The sequence below is a fragment of the Podarcis cretensis genome (genome assembly GCF_951804945.1).
Source record: "Podarcis cretensis genome assembly, chromosome: 8".
Lineage (NCBI taxonomy): Eukaryota > Metazoa > Chordata > Lepidosauria > Squamata > Lacertidae > Podarcis > Podarcis cretensis.
The window spans coordinates 87,250,101-87,270,762 of record NC_137177.1 but is presented as its reverse complement, the minus strand read 5'-3'; the positions used below and the strand labels follow the sequence as shown (position 1 = coordinate 87,270,762).

The following is a 20,662-nucleotide window of genomic DNA, read 5'->3' as shown; positions in this document are numbered from 1 at the left end:
TTCCTGAGCTTGATGGGCCGGCTGATAAGGCAGTAGCTGAGAGCAGGCTAGAACACAGTCAAAGCTTGCAGGAAGCACAAATAGGAGAGAACAGATTCAGAGACAGCCTCTCAGACCAGGAAGAGGTTTGAGCTGATCCACTAAGTCCAAAGAGTGGGTGAATGGGAGGGTTGCTAGGCAGGAAGCAAAACAAGAGACGAAGGGATCGTAAGTTCAATATCTTCTGTCAACGCCGGAAAGAGTCTTCAGAAGGGTCAACTTCAGTAATGATGCCGGAGGCTTTGACAGAGCCGTCCAGAGCTATCTGTTTGTTTTTGCAATAAGTCCTCCTTTTTAATTACCTACGCTTACTGTGTTATCAAGCTGGCAACCTGGACTCCTGACACTGTTGGTGCTATTGCCATTCTAAGAGAACGATGGAGGTGTTCATGGTGAGTTCTGGCACCTCTTTTTCTAGAAAAATAGCACTGGGTAGAGGAGAGGTTTTTGGAGGCTGGAGTGGAGAAGACTTGTTCTGTGTCAACCATTAAATGTTTGTTTAACTTTGGAGCCAGGCAAGTGACCATGGCAATGCCACTGATCTGAAGACAACATGTTCTCCACAAGGCTGAAGTAACTGTGGAGTACAAAGTGGCAGAATTTAATAGCAAGGTGTGCTGGAGCCTGTCAACAATGGGATCTCTGATAGCTTGCATCCCATCTCTGAGGGTGGTGTGAAGAACATAAGAAAATAAGAGGAGTCTGCTGGATCAAGCCAATTGCTCATCCAGTCTAGCATCCTGTTCTTACAGTGGCTGACCAGATGCCCCAATGGGAAACCTGCAAGCAGGATCCAAGCCTAAGAGCTCTCTCCCCTCCTGCGGTTTCCAGGAACTGGTATTCAGAAGCATTTCTGCCTTTGACTATGGAGGTAGAGCACAGCCATCATGGCTAGGAGCCATTGACAGCCCTCTCACCTATGAATTTGTCTAATCCTTGTGAGAGCTGGACCATAAAGAAAGCTGATTGCCAAAGAATTGATGCTTTTGAATTATGGTGCTGGAGGAGACTCTTGAGAGTCCCATGGACTGCAAGAAGATCAAACCTCTCCATTCTGAAGGAAATCAGCCCTGCTTGCTCACTGGAAGGACAGATCCTGAAGCTGAGGCTCCAATACTTTGGCCACCTCATGAGAAGAGAAGACTCCCTGGAAAAGACCCTGATGTTGAGAAAGATGGGGGGCACAAGGAGAAGTGGACGACAGAGGACTAGGTGGTTGGACAGTGTTCTCAAAGCTACCAGCATGAGTTTGACCAAACTGCAGGAGGCAGTGGAAGACAGGAGTGCCTGGCGTGCTCTGGTCCATGGGGTCACGAAGAGTCGGACACGACTAAACAACTAAACAACAACAACAAGTTGGTGGCCATCAATACATTCTAGAGGAGTGAGTTCCATAAGTTAACTGCCGTATTTTTCGCTCCATAAGACGCGCCTTTTTTCTTCCTAAAAAGTAAGGTGAAATGTCTGTGCATCTTATGGAGCGAGTGTTTGGTCCCTGGAGCCAAATTGCCCAAGGGCAAAAAGCAGATCATGCTTCTTCTTTTTTTTTGAAAGAGGGAAGTGGGTGTTGAAACAAAGCCGCTAATCTGCAAGCGATTGGGGAGGGAGATAAGGGACTCTACAAATAAAGTAGGCTGCTTGGGAGGGGGTAGGTAAAAGTACATGGATCCTCAGGATTTTTCCTTTTGTCATCCCAAATTCACCATCAGATCACATAGTATGTCCATGGCTACAGCCTGCACACACACACACACACACAAATCATGCACCCACTGTTTCGTGGGGCTGCAATGGTGCAAAAACGTGGTTACAAAGCACGGATCCACATGGATTCTCAGGATTTTTGCATTGGGCTACCCCAAATTTACCGTCAAATCCACCCTGGAAGAATGGCAGATGAAAGTAATGGACTATATGGAACTGGCAGAAATGACTGGCAGAATCCGAGACCAGGGAGAAGAGTTGGTGGAAGAAGATTGGAAGAAATTTAAAGACTATTTACAGAAACACTGTAAAATTATTGAATGTTAATGATGTTGGAATGAAATGAAGTGGTCTTAGCAATAAGATAAAATAGGGATATGTAAAAATGGATTGATATTAGATGAAAATTTGAAGTTATATGATGTGAAGATAAAGACGTAAGAGTAAACAAAGAGGGTATGGATTTGCTGAACCAATTATTAACTGGAATACAAAAAAGGGAGGTGTGAGGAAGTCATGAAAATAAGTAAAAGAGCGGTAAGACAATAGAAAGAGGGATTTATTTTTAACTGTTTTTATTTTTTATTTTCTTTTCTGGTTTTGCATCTTTTTGTATTTTCTTTTCACTATTTTTGTAACTTTTTCCGTGTTGAAAAGCTAATAAATATTATTTAAAACAACAACAACAAACTTACCGTCAAATCACATGTCTGTGGCTGCAGCATGAACCACAAAAATCATACATCTACTGTTTTGTTCAGAATATTTTTTTTCTTGTTTTCCTCCTCTAAAAACTAGGTGCGTCTTATGGTCAGGTGTGTCTTATGGAGCGAAAAATACGGTACCTGGGAGGCTGCGGAGCCAGGTTCAGCGGGAACTGCTCAGGCGCTGCAAGTGACTGGCCACAAGGACCAGCTCCTGCTTCTGGCAGATCTGGAGTTTAAGTTTCAGCAAAGAAAAGTGACCGCTGACTCTGCAGGCTGTGAAGAAACTGCTCCTTTAAAAAAATTATTGTCTATAGGGAATTAACTCAAAAGGGCACCATTCAAAGCGGAACTTTTAACCTTCTGCAAAAATGCAGACCAATACTATGATCTGTGTATTTTTACATTAAGTGTGATCTAAAGAAAGATCACATTATGCACTTTGTATGTCAAAGGAAATGGACATTTTTTGCCACCTGTCTTTCCAGCAGTGGGTGCTTATTATTCCCTTTCTTCAACAGCGACTTTATTCTCCCTTCAACCTTCACAGCTTTAGGAAGCCGAGGTTTAAGCTGTGTTTTCAAAAACATCTGCCGCAGCCCCTCCACTACAAGCAGTTAGAACAATCCTATTCCCTTTGAAGCGTTTGTTTCCTCTATACATATCTCTTCAATACACACCTTTATTTCCTATTCTTGACAGCTTCTAACGATTCTGGACTTTTTAATATAAAAAACCCAAACACCTCCCATCCAAGCCTTATGCCTTGAAACTGACAGGCTCCCATTTCACTGATTCTCTCTCTTTTACAGGGCAGGTTTTGAAATATGTTCCTTTTGATGTTTGTCGTTCTTTGATGATTGTAATTTTTGTTGGAAGTGGGGAGGAGTTTTGATCAACTGTCCTCTGCTTTGTTTAGAGGTGTATGATAGCGAGACGTCTTTCTCTCAAAACACGGCTGGACCAACAGCAGTGGCTGAAGAGGGCATGGCAAAAACGCTTCCTGATTTCAGGCATTTGCATCAGGGCTTTGCACTTCGAGACACTTTGAGCATTTGGCCTTGTGGGATGTAATCCTCTGGAGCAGTCAAGTACAACATTTCCTGTTTGCCTAGAGTGAACATGCAGGGGAATGTTGGTTCAGCCATAGCTGTCAACTTTCAGATTTGAAAATAAGGGATCAGCAGCCAAAATAAGGGATCAGCAGCCTCACCTGTCCCAGGCCCTCCTGTCTTCCACTGCCTCCCGCAGTTTGGTCAAACTCATGCTGGTAGCTTCGAGAACACTGTCCCACCATCTCATCCTCAGACGTCCCCTTCTCCTTGCGCCCTCCATCTTTCCCAACATCAGAGTCTTTTCCAGGGAGTCTTCTCTTCTCATGAGGTAGCCAAAGTCTTGGAGCCTCAGCTTCAGGATCTGTCCTTCCAGTGAGCACTCAGGGCTGATTTCCTTAGGAATGGAGAGGTTTGATCTTCTTGCAGTCCATGGACTCTCAAGAGTCTTCTCTAGCACCATAATTCAAAAGGATCAATTCTTCGGCGATCAGCCTTCTTTATGATCCAGCTTTCACTTCCATACATCACTACTGGGAAAACCATAGCTTTTACTATACGGACCTTTGTTGGCAAGGTGATGTCTCTACTTTTTAAGATTTTAAGATGCTGTCTAGGTTCAATGTTACTAGTGAGCAAAGTTACCCAGTCAGGATTTGAATCTTGGTCCTAACTTTTGGGGTTAAGTTTCTATTTAGCTGTCCATTAATTAAGTGACACATATTCTCTCTCTCTCTCTCTCTCTCTCTCTCTCTCTCTCTCTCTCTCTCTCTCTCACACACACACACACACACACACACACACACACACAGAGTAGAGCCCCTCCAAGCCAAAGGCCCAAAGGCAGAAAGCCCAGCCAGCAGCCAAACGAAGCCTCAAGCGGTGGTTCCCACAGCGCAGCAACCCGGCAAAGGGGATGCAGCAGCAAGGAAAACCACACCGTCACCTCTCCGCTGGGAAGCGCTGAAGCAAAGGCCGGTCCCCAGGCAACGCGGCCGATTTGATTGGCACAAGGCAGGCAAGCTCCAACCCCCAGTCATTTTCAGACTCCTTATTGGTGAGCAACGCAGCCGAGCAACGCAGTTGAGGAGCCTCCCTGGCTGGCAGGGAGGGAGAGGAGCTGCTTCCTTTGAAATCTGGGAACTTTACGGGATATCAACAATCCGGGATAGCAGTGGGAAACAGCGCTGGAATAAGGGAGTTTCCTGCCAAATAAGGGAAAGTTGACAGCTATGTGAACTTCCTGTTACACCTGGTTTGGAGCATCTTTCCTTTTGCATGTGACCAGGTAGGTGGGCATGACCCTTCCAGACCCCACAAAAGGTCCAGACACGCAGCCATCTCCCTCTTTTTGACTCTTTTGCCTCCTGGACTGCTGGGATATACCCATATGGGGGTAAATCCACTCCTCCTACTTATTTGCAACTTCAAGCCTAAAGCCTGCCTTAAGGGACCACACTGTGCTCTGATCATGAGTAAACTTCTTTTTGTTACTTATGAAGAAGACTGTTGTGTCTTTATTCTTTTTAAGGAGGGATAAAAGGGGTCTTGGGGGACGCAGGTGGCGCTGTGGGTTAAAGCCTCAGCGCCTAGGGCTTGCCGATCGAAAGGTCGGCGGTTCGAATCCCTGCGGCGGGGTGCGCTCCCGCTGCTCGGTCCCAGCGCCTGCCAACCTAGCAGTTCGAAAGCACCTCCGGGTGCAAGTAGATAAATAGGGACCGCTTACCAGCGGGAAGGTAAACGGCGTTTCCGTGTGCGGCTCTGGCTCGCCAGAGCAGCGATGTCACGCTGGCTACGTGACCCAGAAGTGTCTCCGGACAGCGCTGGCCCCTGGCCTCTTGAGTGAGATGGGCGCACAACCCCAGAGTCTGTCAAGACTGGCCCGTACGGGCAGGGGTACCTTTACCTTTACCTTTAAAAGGGGTCTTACCAGGAATATACGCCAATCTGAATGAAGCCAGATTGGATTGTTTAATAATAATAATAATAATAATAATAATAATAATAATAATAATAATAATTTATTTATTTATACCCCGCTTATCTGGCTGGGTTTCACATATAATATAAATGTGCTCCAGTCCTTTTGAAACAGTTCATCGTGCTGATTCCGGATCTTCCCCGTCAGCTTTGCTAACTCTGCATATTCCACCATCTTACTCAGCCATTCTTCCAATGTTGGAAGTTCCTGCTGCTTCCATTTCTGAGCCAGAAGTATCCATGCAGCCGTTGTGGCATACATAAACAGGTTTGCATCTTTTTTTGGAATTTCATCTCCAACTAAACCTAACAATAAGGCCTCCGGTTTTTTTTACTAAAATTATATTTAAACACCTTTCATTATAGATTACCGTATTTTTTGCTCTATAAGACTCACTTTTTCCCTCCTAAAAAGTAAGAGGAAATGTGTGTGCGTCTTATGGAGTGAATGCAGGCTGCACAGCTATCCCAGAAGCCAGAACAGCAAGAATGATTGCTGCTTTCGCTGCACAGCAATCCCTATTGTTCTGGATTCTGAGATTCAGAATATTTTTTTTCTTGTTTTCCTCTTCCAAAAACTAGGTGCGTCTCATGGTCTGGTGTGTCTTATAGAGCGAAAAATAAGGGTATATCCCAGTAAGCTTTCACCTTAGTACATGTCCAATCTTCCAACATTCAGCTTCATTGGCTATCCATGACTTCGAGTGTTATGAGAGAGGGAGGAATACTTTTATCAGCTCATTTATTCCCACGCATATGCATGGCATTTTATAAACTTCTGTCGTGTTGTCTCTTAACTTGCCTTGTTTCTAAACTAAAGTCCCCAATACATTTCCTAATAGGGAAGCTGCTCCAACCTCTTGATCAAACTGACCTCAGATGGAAATCGAGTCATTCCTGCCTCTCACAGAGAAGGAGAGGAGGCTGTGAGCTGCTTGCTTGTATGCTGATTGGCAAGTTCAGGATGTTTCCTCAATATAAATTTTACTTTCTTAGGCTCCATGATCACCGCAGATGGTGACAGCAGCCACGAAATCAAAAGACGCCTGCTTCTTGGGAGAAAAGCAATGACAAACCTAGACAGCCTCTTAAAAAGCAGAGACATCACCTTGCCAACAAAGGTCCGTATAGTTAAAGCTACGGTTTTCTCAGTAGTGATGTATAGAAGTGAGAGCTGGACCATAAAGAAGGCTGATTGCCAAAGAATTGATGCTTTTGAATTATGGTGCTGGAGGAGACTCTTGAGAGTCCCATGGACTGCAAGAAGATCAAACCTCTCCATTCTGAAGGAAATCAGCCCTGAGTGCTCACTGGAAGGACAGATCCTGAAGCTGAGGCTCCAAGACTTTGGCCACCTCATGAGAAGAGAAGACTCCCTGGAAAAGACCCTGATGCTGGGAAAGATGGAGGGCACAAGGAGAAGGGGACGAGAGAGGACGAGATGGTTGGACAGTGTTATCGAAGCTACCAGCATGAGTTTGACTAAACTGCGGGAGGCAGTGGAAGACAGAAGTGCCTGGCGTGCTCTGGTCCATGGGGTCACGAAGAGTCGGACACGACTAAACAACTAAACAACAACAACATAGCTGAGTCCCAAGTGAGCCTGTGCAGTAGACAACCTGCAGCCAAAGGGAAAGGGAAAGGTTGAGTCTGGAATGCCTACTCTCAACTCAGCCATCCTGAGTCTCTTGCCTGCCTGCCCGCCCCCTCCATTCCAGACTCCTTGGCTGGGCTTGTCTGCCTGCATTTGTCATCTGTATTAGTTTTTAATCTCCCCATCAGTGTAGCTCGCCGGAGTTCAGAATGAGATGACTGGGGAAGTTTAATTGCAGCGCCTTCGACGGCCCTCGTAACACTGGATTCAATAAAAGTTTATGAAAAAGATAATAATCGCAAAGGGTTTTATAGTCCTGGATAGAACAAAGGTACCGTTGCAACGAACAAGGTGGCTCTTTTTCAGCCTCGTATAATCCCTGCTTCAATTTGATTAAACAAGGAAACTGGAAGGTGGGGGGGGGAGAGAGAGAATGAGAGAGAAAGTCTAACAGCAAGAGGGTCGGGTGGGCAAGCACGCCGTTCCTTTTGCCGTACGTAAGCAATAAGTGGCCTTTTGCTGCCTCCTTCCCTCTCTGTGTGATCTCCTTGACAGGGAGATGAATTGGACTTAGGTGGGCAAGAAAGTAATGTTTATTTCGCACAGGAAATATGCTGAACTGCAGCACGAGTGGGCCAGGGGAGCTGGCTGGGGAGTCAGCAGAAGGGAGGACAACCTGAAGATGAGGCTTGTGTCTCCAGTATCCTGTCTCCCACTGCATGTTCTCCTCCAAGAAGCATCACCTACATTTAGAACTGATAGGCAGGAAGCTGAATCACAGAGCTGGGAGAGCGACAGGGCGGATTTATTTATTTTTAGACCCCTGACCATTAGGTCCAGTCGTGGCTTACTCTGGGGTTGTGGAGCTCATCTTGCTTTACTGGCCGAGGGAGCCGGCGTACAGCTTCCGGGTCATGTGACCAGCATGACTAAGCTGCTTCTGGCAAACGAGAGCAGTGCACGGAAATGCCGCTTACCTTCCCTCCGGAGTGGTACCTATTTATCTACTTGCACTTTGAGGTGCTTTCAAACTGCTAGGTTGGCAGGAGCAGGGACTGAGCAACGGGAACTCACCCTGTCATGGGGATTTTGAACCGCCGACCTTCTGATTGGCAAGCCCTAGGCTCTGTGGTTTAACCCACAGCGCCACCCGTGTCCCACTGGGCAGCTGGGTGTCTTCTAGTTCACATAAGAGGAGCTTTCTGGATCAGGCCAATGGCCATCTAGGTCTAAGTTTTACATATCGTCCTGATTCTACCAACATTCAGCTTCGTTGGATGAGGTCTGGTGTAATGACAGAGGGAGAAATGATTTTTTTCGTCCACTTTCTTCATGCCATGCATCAGTTTATAAACGTCTATGTATCATGTCACCTGTCACTCATCTTTTCTCTAAAGTAAAAATCCCCCCAAATTGCAAACTTTCTTCATAAGGGAGCCACTCCTGACCCACTTCACATCCTCTTCTCAATGCAATTTCAGCCCTACTCCTATCAGACAGTCACCCTTAAATCTTAAGAACGCCCAAGAAAGCCTGTTCTGCTGCTGAGCTGCTCTTACTTTTAGGACATCTTTATCTCAAATCAGCTTCCCTGAACTCTCCGCCCATTGATTCTAGGGATCACCCACACTTAACTTTTGCCCTGTGCTTTCTAGGCTATGTCTGAGCACTTTTTTTCGCCTCGCACTTGCTCCACGATAACCTGCTCTTTGATATGGAATCGGAACAAAAGGCAATTTGAGTTTTTTGCAGAAAAGAATGAGTTTTCACAGGGAAATCACTGGGGAGGGGAACAGTGGCGTCACAACGGGAGGGCAGTTCACCCTGGGGGCCATGGCTGTCAGGGGTTATTTAGATGTGATTCCTGTGTTCCAGGGCACCCTTTGGAGTCCAAACTCTAGGACAAGCATGTTCCTTTCTTCTCAGACCTGCAACTCTGGATAAAGCTCCCTGCTGGAGTGCTGCCAGGTGGACGTGGTGCCCACTGCAAGGCAGCAGCTGGCACCTTCCCTAATGGGAGCTGAAGAGGGCCTGTGTGGTGGAGCCAAACATTTTGGCCTGCCAAGGGCTTTCAAAGGGCTGGCTCTTTCATCCAGCCAGGCAAGGGAGAAGGAGGTGTAGCAGCTGCTACTCAAGAGAAGTGCAAGTGAGGATCCTGTGGAACTAGGCAGGTCCTGGGTAGCCTCAGAAAGAAAGAGCAGTCCTACTTTGTGCCTTGTTTTCGCTGAGTGCTGCTGGTGGTCTTTCGTTCCGCAAAAGGAGATGCTACCATCTCAGCCAGGGCCAGGACTTAGGAGCGAGCTGTGTCTCTTTCTGTCTCTCCCTGGTGTGGGCTTAGCTCTTAAGGGGCACCTGTAGGCTAGGGATGCAGAACTGAGTGACAGCAACTGATTGACAGGTGGGCATGGGGTTTATTTTATTGGGGGGAAGGAATGGTCCAGTGGGTACAACTGGACCCTCTAGTGGCTCAGGTTTGGCCTGTGAACTGGAGGTTCTCCACCTCTGTTTCAGAATATGAATGGATTTGATAAAACAGGATTCAAGAAAAGTTGCCAGATGAACAATACCCAACCTGGTGAGAACAAACTAAATCAGGGGTAGGCAACCTAAGGCCCGGGGGCCGGATCTGGACCAATTGCCTTCTCAATCTGGCCCACAGACGGTCCAGGAATCAGCGTGTTTTTACATGAGTAGAATGTGTCCTTTTATTTAAAATGCATCTCTGGGTTATTTGTGGGGCCTGCCTGGTGTTTTTTACGTGAGTAGAATGTGTGCTTTTATTTAAAATGCATCTCTGGGTTACTTGTGGGGCATAGGAATTAGTTCATTCTCCCCCCCCCCAAAAAAAAAATATATAGTCTGGCCCACTACATGGTCTGAGGGACAGTGGACCGGCCCATGGCTGAAAAAGGTTGCTGACCCCTGGACTAAACGATGCAGAGAAGGAGCTGAAGCCCAAGATAGGAAAAGGGGTGATAAGGGAACACCTAGCTACTTTGAATGAATTCAGATCTTCAGGGCCTGATGAGCTACACCCAAGGCTACTAAAGGAGCTTGCGGATGATGATAAGGAGGAGGAGGAGGATAATAATAATAATAATTTTTCATTTATACCGTGCACATCTGGCTGGGTTTCCCCAGCCACTCTGGGTAGCTCTCAACAGAATAATAATAATAATAATAATAATAATAATAATAATGCGATAAAACATCAGACATTTAAAACTTCCCTAAACAGGGCTGCCTTCGGATATGATCTCACAGCCTCTGTCTACAATCTTTGAGATTCCTGGACAACATGTGAGTTCCCTGCAGACTGGAAGGAACTGAGAGCACTTAGAAAAGGATGTTGTGATTAGTAAGAACCAGTATGGGTTTCTCAAAAACAAGTTATGCCAGATGAATCTGACTAAACTTTAGGAAGAACTTTCTGATGGTAAGAGCTGTTTGACAGTGGAGTGGACTCTCTCAGAAGGTGGGTTGCTCTCCTTCAATGGAAGTTTGTAAGCAGAGATCTGTCAGGATTCTTTAGCTGGGATTCCTGCCTTGGACTCTTGTGTTCCCTCCCAACTCTGTAATTCTATGATATGTATTTTGCCCTTGCATTGTGAGTTGCTTTGGGCATGATTTCAGTGGGAAAGCATCAAACAATTTGGAGCCCCCGTCACCAGCAAGCAGGAGCCCCCCCCTTCCTCCTCTGCCCCTCCCCCACTGCTCCCTTCTATTTCCTCCGCAGCCTTCTCTGAAAATCTGCAAGGGTTGACACTGATCCTTAACCAAAAGCTTTTTCAACCTCAAAGATAAGAGAAGTGATTAGTGGCTTTCAAAGGAACAACACAGCCAGGGGAGAAAGATGAATGGACGTTTGATTGAAACTCTGTTAATTCCCAGGGTGGACATTTTGCGGTGGGAGGGGGTGGCGGTGGGGGGGGGGGGTGGGAGGTGTGGATCCCAAGCTTTGTGCCTGCAAAACAGCCCCTGCTTCTTCTCCGGTTAAATTTAGCATTGCAGCCAAGCTGAGTGCTGGCCATTTCCGTGCCTGCTGCGCCGTGCATCTAAATGCCATCTTTGGACACAGTTACTCACGAATCTGACTGTCTGAAATTGTTCAAGTGCTTCTTGGGGGATGGGGTGGGGTGGGGAACAACAGCAACCAGAGCTTCAGAAGGACAAGGCAGAGAGGGAGAGGCGCTGGCTGGTGGGGCTCTAGGGATGGAGAGGTTTGCCAAATTTGCTGATCTGCAAACTGCCTGGGGCACAGAGGAAACTTGGAAGGGCTTGGATAGAGACCTTGCAAATCAAGAGGGAGCCACAAAGGCAAGGTCCTGATCTTGAAAGGGTCACCTTCAGCTGCCTCTTTTGGATATTACCAGAGATGGGAGAGGGTCCCTCTGCCTGTGGGAACGAAAGAATTGAAAGAATTGTAGAGTTGGAAAGGACTCAAAGTACAGTGGTACCTCAGGTTACAGACGCTTCAGCTTACAGACTCCGTTAACCCAGAAATAGTACCTAGGGTTAAGAACTTTGCTTCAGGATGAGAACAGAAATCGTGCCGTGGCGGCAGGGGGAAGCTCCATTAGCTAAAGTGGTGCTTCAGGTTAAGAACAGTTTCAGGTTAAGAATGGACCTCCGGAACAAATTAAGCTCTTAACCTGAGGTACTACTGTATCATCTAGTCCAGGGGCAAGCAAACATTTTCAGAAGAGGGCCGGTCCACTGTCCCTCAGACCTTCTGGGGGTGCGGACTATATTTTGAAGGGGGGGGAATGAACAAATTTCTATGCCCCACAAATAACCCAGAGATGCATTTTAAATGAAAGCACACATTCTACTCATGTAAAAACACCAGGCAGGCCCCACAAATAACCCAGAAATTCATTTTAAATAAAAGGACACATTCTACTCATGTAAAAACACGCTGATTCCCGGATCGTCCGTGGGCCAGATTGAGAAGGCGATTGGGCTGCATCCAGCCCACAGGCCTTAGGTTGCCTACCCATGATCTAGTCCAACTCCTTGCAATGCAGGAAACAGAGCTGAAGAATCCGTAACAGATGGCCATCCAAACTCTGCTTACATACCTCCAACAAAGCAGGGTCCACTGCCTTCTGAAAGTGTCTGTTCCATTGTTGAATGGCTCTTACACTCAGAAAGTTCTTCCTAATGTTCAGTGAGAATCTCCTTTAGTGTTATTTGAACCTGTTGGTCTTCTCCTCTGGAGCAGCTAACAGGAAACAAGATTGCTCCATCATGCACGTGACAGCCCCTCAGGTAGTTGAAGATGACTTTCATATCCCATTTCAGTCTTCTCTTCTCCAGGCTAAACATACCCAGCTCCTTCCACCATTCCTCATAAGGCTTGGTTTGCAGACCCTTGATCATCTTGGTCGCCCTCCTCTACAACCTTCCAGCTTGCCAATATCCTTCTTTAATTGTGGCTCCCAGAACTGGACACAAGACTGCAGGTGGGGTCTGACCAAGGCAGAATGTTGTTGTTTAGTCATTTAGTCATGTCCAACTCTTCGGTGCCCCATGGACCAGAGTACACCAGGCACTTCTGTCTTCCACTGTCTCCCGCAGTTTTTTTTTTTTTTTTTAGAATAATGTTTATTAAAATTTCCAATAAAAACATACAAATACAAAACAACTACAATAAAAACAAACACAAACAAAAAACAACAAGTATAATTTTGAAACTGATTTTCTCAACCTAATTTCCCCGACTTCCTCAAACCTCACCGTTTTGTATTCTAGTTTCATTATCCCATCAGCAACTCCATTCCCTTATTTCCCCAAAGTTTTTTTACAAATTCCCTTCCTTTTCTTACTCTAATGTCTCTGAAAACCACAATGTTTTTAAGTCCATGTCAATCTAACATTCTTTAATCTTATAATGTTTGTTAAGATAGTCCTTAAATTTCTTCCAATCTTCTTCCACTGTCTCTTTCTCCTGGTCTCGGATTCTGCCCGTCATCTCTGCAAGTCCCATGTAGTCTGCCATCTTCATCTGCCATTCTTCCAGAGTGGGTAGGTCTGATGTCTTCCAATACTTTGCAATAAGGATCCTTGCTGCTGTTGTTGCATATAAAAACAAAGTTCTGTCCTTCTTTAACACCACATGGCTGACCATACCCAGGAGAAAGGCCTCTGGTTTCTTCAAGAAAGTGTATTTAAACATCTTTTTCATTTCATTATATATCATTTCCCAGAAAGCCTTTATCCTTGGGCACATCCACCAGAGGTGAAAGAATGAACCTTCATTTTCTTTGCACTTCCAACATTTGTTATCTGACAAGTGGTAAATTTTTGCAAGCTTGACTGGGGTCATGTACCACCTATAGATCATTTTCATAATATTTTCTCTCAAGGCGTTACACGCCGTAAATTTCATTCCGGTGGTCCACAACCTTTCCCAGTCAGCAAACATAATGTTATGACCAATATCTTGTGCCCACTTAATCATAGCTGATTTAACTGTTTCATCCTGCGTATTCCATTTCAGCAGCAAGTTATACATTTTTGATAAATTCTTAGTATTGGGTTCTAACAATTCTGTTTCCAATTTAGATTTCTCCGCCTGGAAGCCAATTTTCTTATCCATCTTATAGACCTCCATTATTTGGTAATAGTGAAGCCAATCTCTCACTTTATCCTTTAATTTCTCAAAGCTCTGCAATTTAAAATTACTACCCTCCTGTTCTAAGAGCTCCCAATATTTCGGCCATATACATTCCATATTAAGTTTTTTCACAGCTTTTGCCTCCATTGGTGAAAGCCACCTTGGAGTTTTGTTCTCCAGTAGGTCTTTATATCTGATCCACACATTGTACAATGCTTTCCTGACAATATGATTTTTAAAGCCTCTATGAACCTTAACTTTGTCATACCACAAATATGCATGCCACCCAAAGAAGTTATTAAAGCCTTCTAAATCTAGAATGTCTGTGTTCTTAAGGAGCAGCCAATCCTTCAACCAGCAGAAAGCTGCTGATTCATAGTAAAGTTTCAAGTCTGGCAGGGCAAATCCCCCCCTTTCCTTTGCATCAGTTAAAATCTTAAATTTTATTCTGGGTTTTTTGCCCTGCCAGATAAATTTAGATATATCTCGCTGCCATCCCCTAAAACACTCCATCTTGTCAACAATTTGTAGTGTTTGAAACAGAAATAACATTCTAGGCAATACATTCATCTTAATAGCTGCTATTCGACCAGACAAAGAAAGCTTCAAGTTTGACCAAATTTCTAAGTCTTTTTTCACTTGGTTCCAACATTTCTCATAATTGTCTTTAAATAAGTTCAAATTTTTAGCTGTCATATTAATCCCCAAATATTTTACACTCTTAACCACCGTTAAACCTGTTTCATCCTGAAACCTCTCCTTCTCTCTTACTGTTAGATTTTTCTCTAATACCTTAGTCTTTAATTTATTTAATTTAAATCCTGCCACTTGGCCAAACTCTTGAATTAATTCCAAAACCCTTTTCGTACTAGATTCCGGCTCTTGCAATGTAAGTACCAAATCATCTGCAAATGCTCTCAATTTATATTTTCTCGCTCCGACCTGAACCCCTTTAACCAGCTGGTCTTTTCTTATCATGTTCAGCAACACCTCCAGGACCGAAATAAAAAGTAGTGGGGAAATTGGGCACCCCTGACGTGTCCCTTTTTCTATCCTAAGTTCTTCTGTAATAACATTATTTACAATTAGCTTTGCTTTTTGTTCAGAATAAATTGTGCCTATACCGTTTTCAAAACCTTGGCCTACCCCCATCCCGTGGAGATTCTTCTTCATAAAGGTCCAAGAAATATTGTCAAAGGCTTTCTCCGCGTCCACAAATATCAAAACAGCTTTTGTATTTATATTTACTTCTAACATTTCCAAAATGTCTATTATATTATATATTTGGTCAAACTCATGCTGGTAGCTTCGAGAACACTGTCCAACCATCTCGTCCTCTGTCATCCTCTTCTCCTTGTGCCCTCCATCTTTTCCAACATCAGGGTCTTTTCCAGGGAGACTTTCCAGGGAGATGGCCAAAGTATTGGAGCCTCAACTTCAGGATCTGTCCTTCCAGTGAGCACTCAGGGCTGATTTCCTTCAGAATGGAGAGGTTTGATCTTCTTGCAGTCCATGGGACTCTCAAGAGTCTCCTCCAGCACCATAATTCAAAAGCATCAATTCTTCGGCGATCAGCCTTCTTTATGGTCCAGATCTTATTTCCATACATTACTACTGAGTAAACCATAGCTTTAACTATACAGACCTTTGTTGGCAAGGTGATGTCTCTGCTTTTTAAGATGCTGTCTGGGTTTGTCATTGTTTTTCTCCCAAGGCAGAACAGAATGGTCCTATTACTTCTGTTGATCTGGACACTCAACTTCTGTTGATACAGCCTAAAATAGTATCAGCAGAAAGGGAGGTGTCTGGCCATGTGGGGCAGCTCATATCTTTGAATTATCCTCCACAACAGAAAGGACTTTGTACCTTTCTTCACAAACAGACCTTAGCATCCTTAGCACTCGGCTCTAGAATAGGACTAATCCGTCCATTCTCATTTATCATTTCCCCCTAGCTTTAAGGCTGTTTTGACACATTTGAGCAACAGTTTGCAATTTTAAAAAAATAATCCTGGTGAAAATTCATCATTTCCATTTGCATTGCTCCTAACGCGGAACATTTCTGTACTTCATTTTACTTGACTCTGTGCATTTCTATTACATTATCAACCTCACAGTCATTATACACTTTACCCAAATATGCACACATTTGTATGTGTTTATTTTTTATCGGAGGCATCGCAAAATTCAGAGAAGTGTGAATTTCAAAAGCAAGCTCTGCCTCAGTTCACAGAGTTAAGAAGCACAAATGATCTCAGTTAGCATGAAAACGGAGCTTCCCCCCTCAACCCAGGTATAACACATAACAGAGTCAAACGGTTAGCTGTATTAAGGTTTAAATTAAGGGTGTCACCTTGAATTTCTGAGAAGCCAGCTGGGAAACCATCAGATACAACAGGGGCCCAGTGAGGCTATCATATCACCACCTCCAGCCGTGGAAACAGGCCACCCTTGTGGATACACAGGTGCAAGCCCATGCCGATGGATCTGTGAATCGTGGTGTGGTAAAAAGTAGGTAGACTTATTTTTTTAAAAAAACAAATTTGTATTAAGTTTTACATTTTTATGATATTACAGACTATCCAATTATCAAAATGAAAAAAGAAAGAAAAACATTCCCTGATTCCCACCCCCTTTGACTTCCCTCAACTTGCTCTTCTGGTTTTCCCCAATACTGGCTTCCCCTGCTTGCTTTTCTTATACCTTCATATGAATTCTCTGTATAAATTATGTATTAATTCTTGTTATCTTTTATCACTTTAACATCATCTTTACAGTGGTACCTCGGGTTGAGAACTTAATTCATCCCGGAGGTCCGTTCTTAACCTGAAACTGTTCTTAACCTGAGGTACCACTTTAGCTAATGGGGCCTCCCGCTGCCACCACGCAATTTCTGTTCTCATCCTGAAGCAAAGTTCTTAACCCGAGGTACTATTTCTGGGTTAGCAGAGTCTGTAACCTGAAGTGTCTTTAACCCGAGGTACCATTGTATAGCTTTTATACTTACTTTTGTTAATTGTAAATGTTTACTCAACCCCTGCTAGTGAGTCTATTTCATAGAATCATAGAATCACAAGGGCCATCGAGTCCAACCCCCTGCCAAGCAGGAAACACCATCAGAGCACTCCTGACATATGGTTGTCAAGCCTCTGCTTAAAGACCTCCAAAGAAGGAGACTCCACCACACTCCTTGGCAGCAAATTCCACTGTCGAACAGCTCTTACTGTCAGGAAGTTCTTCCTAATGTTTAGGTGGAATCTTCTTTCTTGTAGTTTGGATCCATTGCTCCGTGTCCGCTTCTCTGGAGCAGCAGAAAACAACCTTTCTCCCTCCTCTATGTAACATCCTTTTATATATTTGAACATGGCTATCATATCAGTCCTTAACCTCCTCTTCTCCAGGCTAAACATTCCCAGCTCCCTTAGCCGTTCCTCATAAGGCATTGTTTCCAGGCCTTTGACCATTTTGGTTGCCCTCCTCTGGACACGTTCTAGTTTGTCAGTGTCCTTCTTGAACTGTGGTGCCCAGAACTGGACACAGTACTCCAGGTGAGGTCTGACCAGAGCAGAATACAGTGGCACTATTACTTCCCTTGATCTAGATGCTATACTCCTATTGATGCAGCCCAGAATTGCATTGGCTTTTTTAGCTGCCGCGTCACACTGTTGGCTCATGTCAAGTTTGTGGTCAACCAAGACTCCTAGATCCTTTTCACATGTACTGCTCTCAAGCCAGGTGTCACCCATCTTGTATTTGTGCCTCTCATTTTTTTTGCCCAAGTGCAATACTTTACATTTCTCCCTGTTAAAATTCATCTTGTTTGTTTTGGCCCAGTCCCCTAATCTGTCAAGGTCGTTTTGAAGTGTGATCCTGTTCTCTGGGGTGTTAGCCACCCCTCCCAGTTTGGTGTCATCTGCAAATTTGATCAGGATGCACTTGAGTCCATCATCCAAGTCGTTGATAAAGATGTTGAATAAGACCGGGCCCAAGACAGAACCCTGTGGCACCCCACTAGTCACTCTTCTCCAGGATTAAGAGGAACCATTGATGAGCACCCTTTGGGTTCGGTCAGACAGCCAGTTACAAATCCACTGTGTGGTAGCATAGTCAAGTCCGCATTTTACCAGCTTCTTTACAAGAATATCGTGGGGCACCTTGTCAAATGCCTTGCTGAAATCAAGGTAGGCTACATCCACTGCGTTCCCTTCATCTACCAGGCTTGTAATTCTGTCAAAAAACGAGATCAGGTTCGTCTGACATGACTTATTTTTCAGAAATCCATGCAGACTATTGGTGATCACAACATTCCTTTCTAGGTGCTCACAGACTGTTTGCTTAATGATCTGCTCCAGAATCTTCCCTGGTATTGATGTCAGACTGACTGGGCGGTAATTATTTGGGTCCTCTCTTTTCCCCTTTTTGAAAATAGGGACAACATTTGCCCTCCTCCAGTCTGCCGGGACTTCGCCTGTTCTCCAGGAATTCTCAAAGATGACTGCCAGTGGTTCTGAGATCACATCTGCCAGTTCTTTTAATACTCTTGAATGCAGTTCATCTGGCCCTGGAGACTTGAATACATCTAAACTAGCCAAGTATTCTTGTACTATCTCCTTAGTTATTCTGGGCTGTGTTTCCTCTTCAGGTCAGGCATTGTTTTATCGGAGAAGACTGAGGCAAATAAGGCATTGAGGAGTTCAGCCCTTTCTGTGTCCCCTGTTTGCATTTCACCATCTTCTCCTCTGAGTGACCCCACTGTTTCTTTGTTCTTCCTTTTGCTACGAACATACCCATAAAAGCCTTTTTTGTTGCCTTTAACCTCTCTAGCAAGCCTGAGTTCATTCTGTGCTTTAGCTTTTCTGACTTTGTGTCTACACATGCTGGCTTTTTGTTTGAATTCCTCTTTGGTGGTTTCCCCCCTTTTCCATTTTTTGTACACATCCTTTTTTAATCTTAACTCAGTTAAAAGTTCTTTAGATAGCCACCCTGGCTTCTTTAGGCACCTTCCATGTTTCCGTCTCATTGGTATTGCCTGAAGTTGTGCTTTTACTATCTCCCTCTTAACAAACTCCCAGCCATCATGAACTCCCTTTCCTTTTAGTATTACTGTCCATGGGATCTCACCCAGCACTTCCCTAAGTTTTATGAAGTCGGCTTTCTTAAAGTCAAGAAATTGAGTCCTAGTATGCTTGGCTGCTCCTTTCCGCTGTATAGTAAACTTCAGAAGAGCATGATCACTCGCACCTAATGATCCTTCCACTTCTACCCCACTAACCAGGTCATCAACATTGGTTAGGACCAGATCTAAAATGGCTGTTCCTCTTGCTGCTTCTCCCACTTTCTGGACAATGAAGTTGTCTGCAAGGCCAGTGAGGAATCTGTTTGACCTTATGCTCTTGGCTGAGTTTGACATCCAGCAAATATCCGGGTAATTGAAGTCCCCCATTACTACTACCTCCCTTCCTTTTGCATGCTTGGCCATCTGTTCCAGGAAGGCATCATCTATGTCCTCCATTTGGCTTGGGGATCTATAGTAAACTCCCACAATGAGGTCACTGTTATTCTTCTCTCCCTTAATTTTGACCCAAATGCTCTCACTTTGGCTTTGAGGTTCTAAATCTTGGATCTCTTCACCGGTATACACATCCCTGACATATAACGCCACTCCTCCTCCTTTCTTGTCTGATCTGTTTCTCTGAAATAGATTGTATCCCTCCATTATTACATTCCAATCATGGGACTTATCCCACCAGGTTTCAGTGATGCCTATTATGTCATATTTAGTTTGCTGTACCAAGAGCTCAAGCTCATCTTGTTTATTTCCCATGCTTTGTGCATTAGTGTACAGACATTGAAGTCCATTAATCATTCCCCCGTGTCTCTTATTTAAGGATTTTTTCCTCCCACCACTAGGTCTGCGTGCTGTTTGCTCCATTTGGTCTATGACATTTGGATTGTTCTTTACATTGTTTCTGTAAATACAACATAAATGATTCCCAAACTTTAAAAAATTCTTTGTTATCTTTGTCTCTGAGTCTTTCTGTTAGTTTCACCATTTCAGCATATTCCATCAATTTTTGTGTCCATTCTTCCTTGGTTGGTATTTCTTCGCTTTTCCATCTTTGGGCTAGTAGCATCCCAGCCGCAGTCGTAGTGTACATAAATAGTTTCTTCTTTTCTGTTGGCAGTTCTTGACCTGAAATGCCTAATAAAAAAGCTTCTGGTCTTTTAATAAAGGTCAATTTAAACATTTTCTTGATTTCATTATAAATCATATCCCAATAATTTTAAATCAATTTACAACTCCACCACATATGAAAAAAGTGCCTTCCTTTTATAACCTTAGAACTTGTCGAAATCCAATGAAGTTGAGTATTGGAAGTTTCTTCTTTACGCAGCACAGAGTTAAACTATAGAACTCCCTTCCATGGGAGGCAGGAATAGCTACCAACTTGGATGGCTTTAAAAGAGGATTAGACAAACAATACGGGATGCCGCACATGCGCAGTCTGTACGGGCTGCACCACCCCGGGTGCCGGAGAGGGTTCCTCCGCCACTGAGGCAAGCAACCAGACTCAGCTGAGTGCTCCTTTGGGGCTGGAGGGGGCTCTCCAGTGGGGTGTCAGAGGCCCCTGCCAAGGAGACCCTCTTTGCACTGCAGCAGTTTGATCTGTGAATTGGATGAGGCCGTGAAGGAGAGCTAATGCCCTTAAGGAGAGGTGAAATATCATCTTGACCAGCGGAAACAAGATCAAATCCACAGAGATCAATGTCAGTGCCTGCATTTGGGTGCCAAAGAAGGAAAATCAAAGGCATGGCATAGGATGGCAGAGACCTGACTTGGCAGCAGGGCACGAAGGAAGGATCAAAAGCCGAATGTTGAGCCAGCAGGGATGCTTTTGAAAAGGCCAATACAATCGCAGGTGGCATCACCAGAAGCAGGGAGTGTGCAGGTTGCAGCGACTTTCATGTCC

At 44.5% G+C, this 20,662-nt stretch overlaps 1 protein-coding gene across 1 annotated transcript in view; it reads left to right on the top strand.

Moving 5' to 3' along the window:
* GFRA2 (GDNF family receptor alpha 2) overlaps positions 1-20,662 on the top strand; it is a 432,056-nt gene that overhangs the window by 164,222 nt on the left and 247,172 nt on the right. The window lies entirely within an intron of this gene.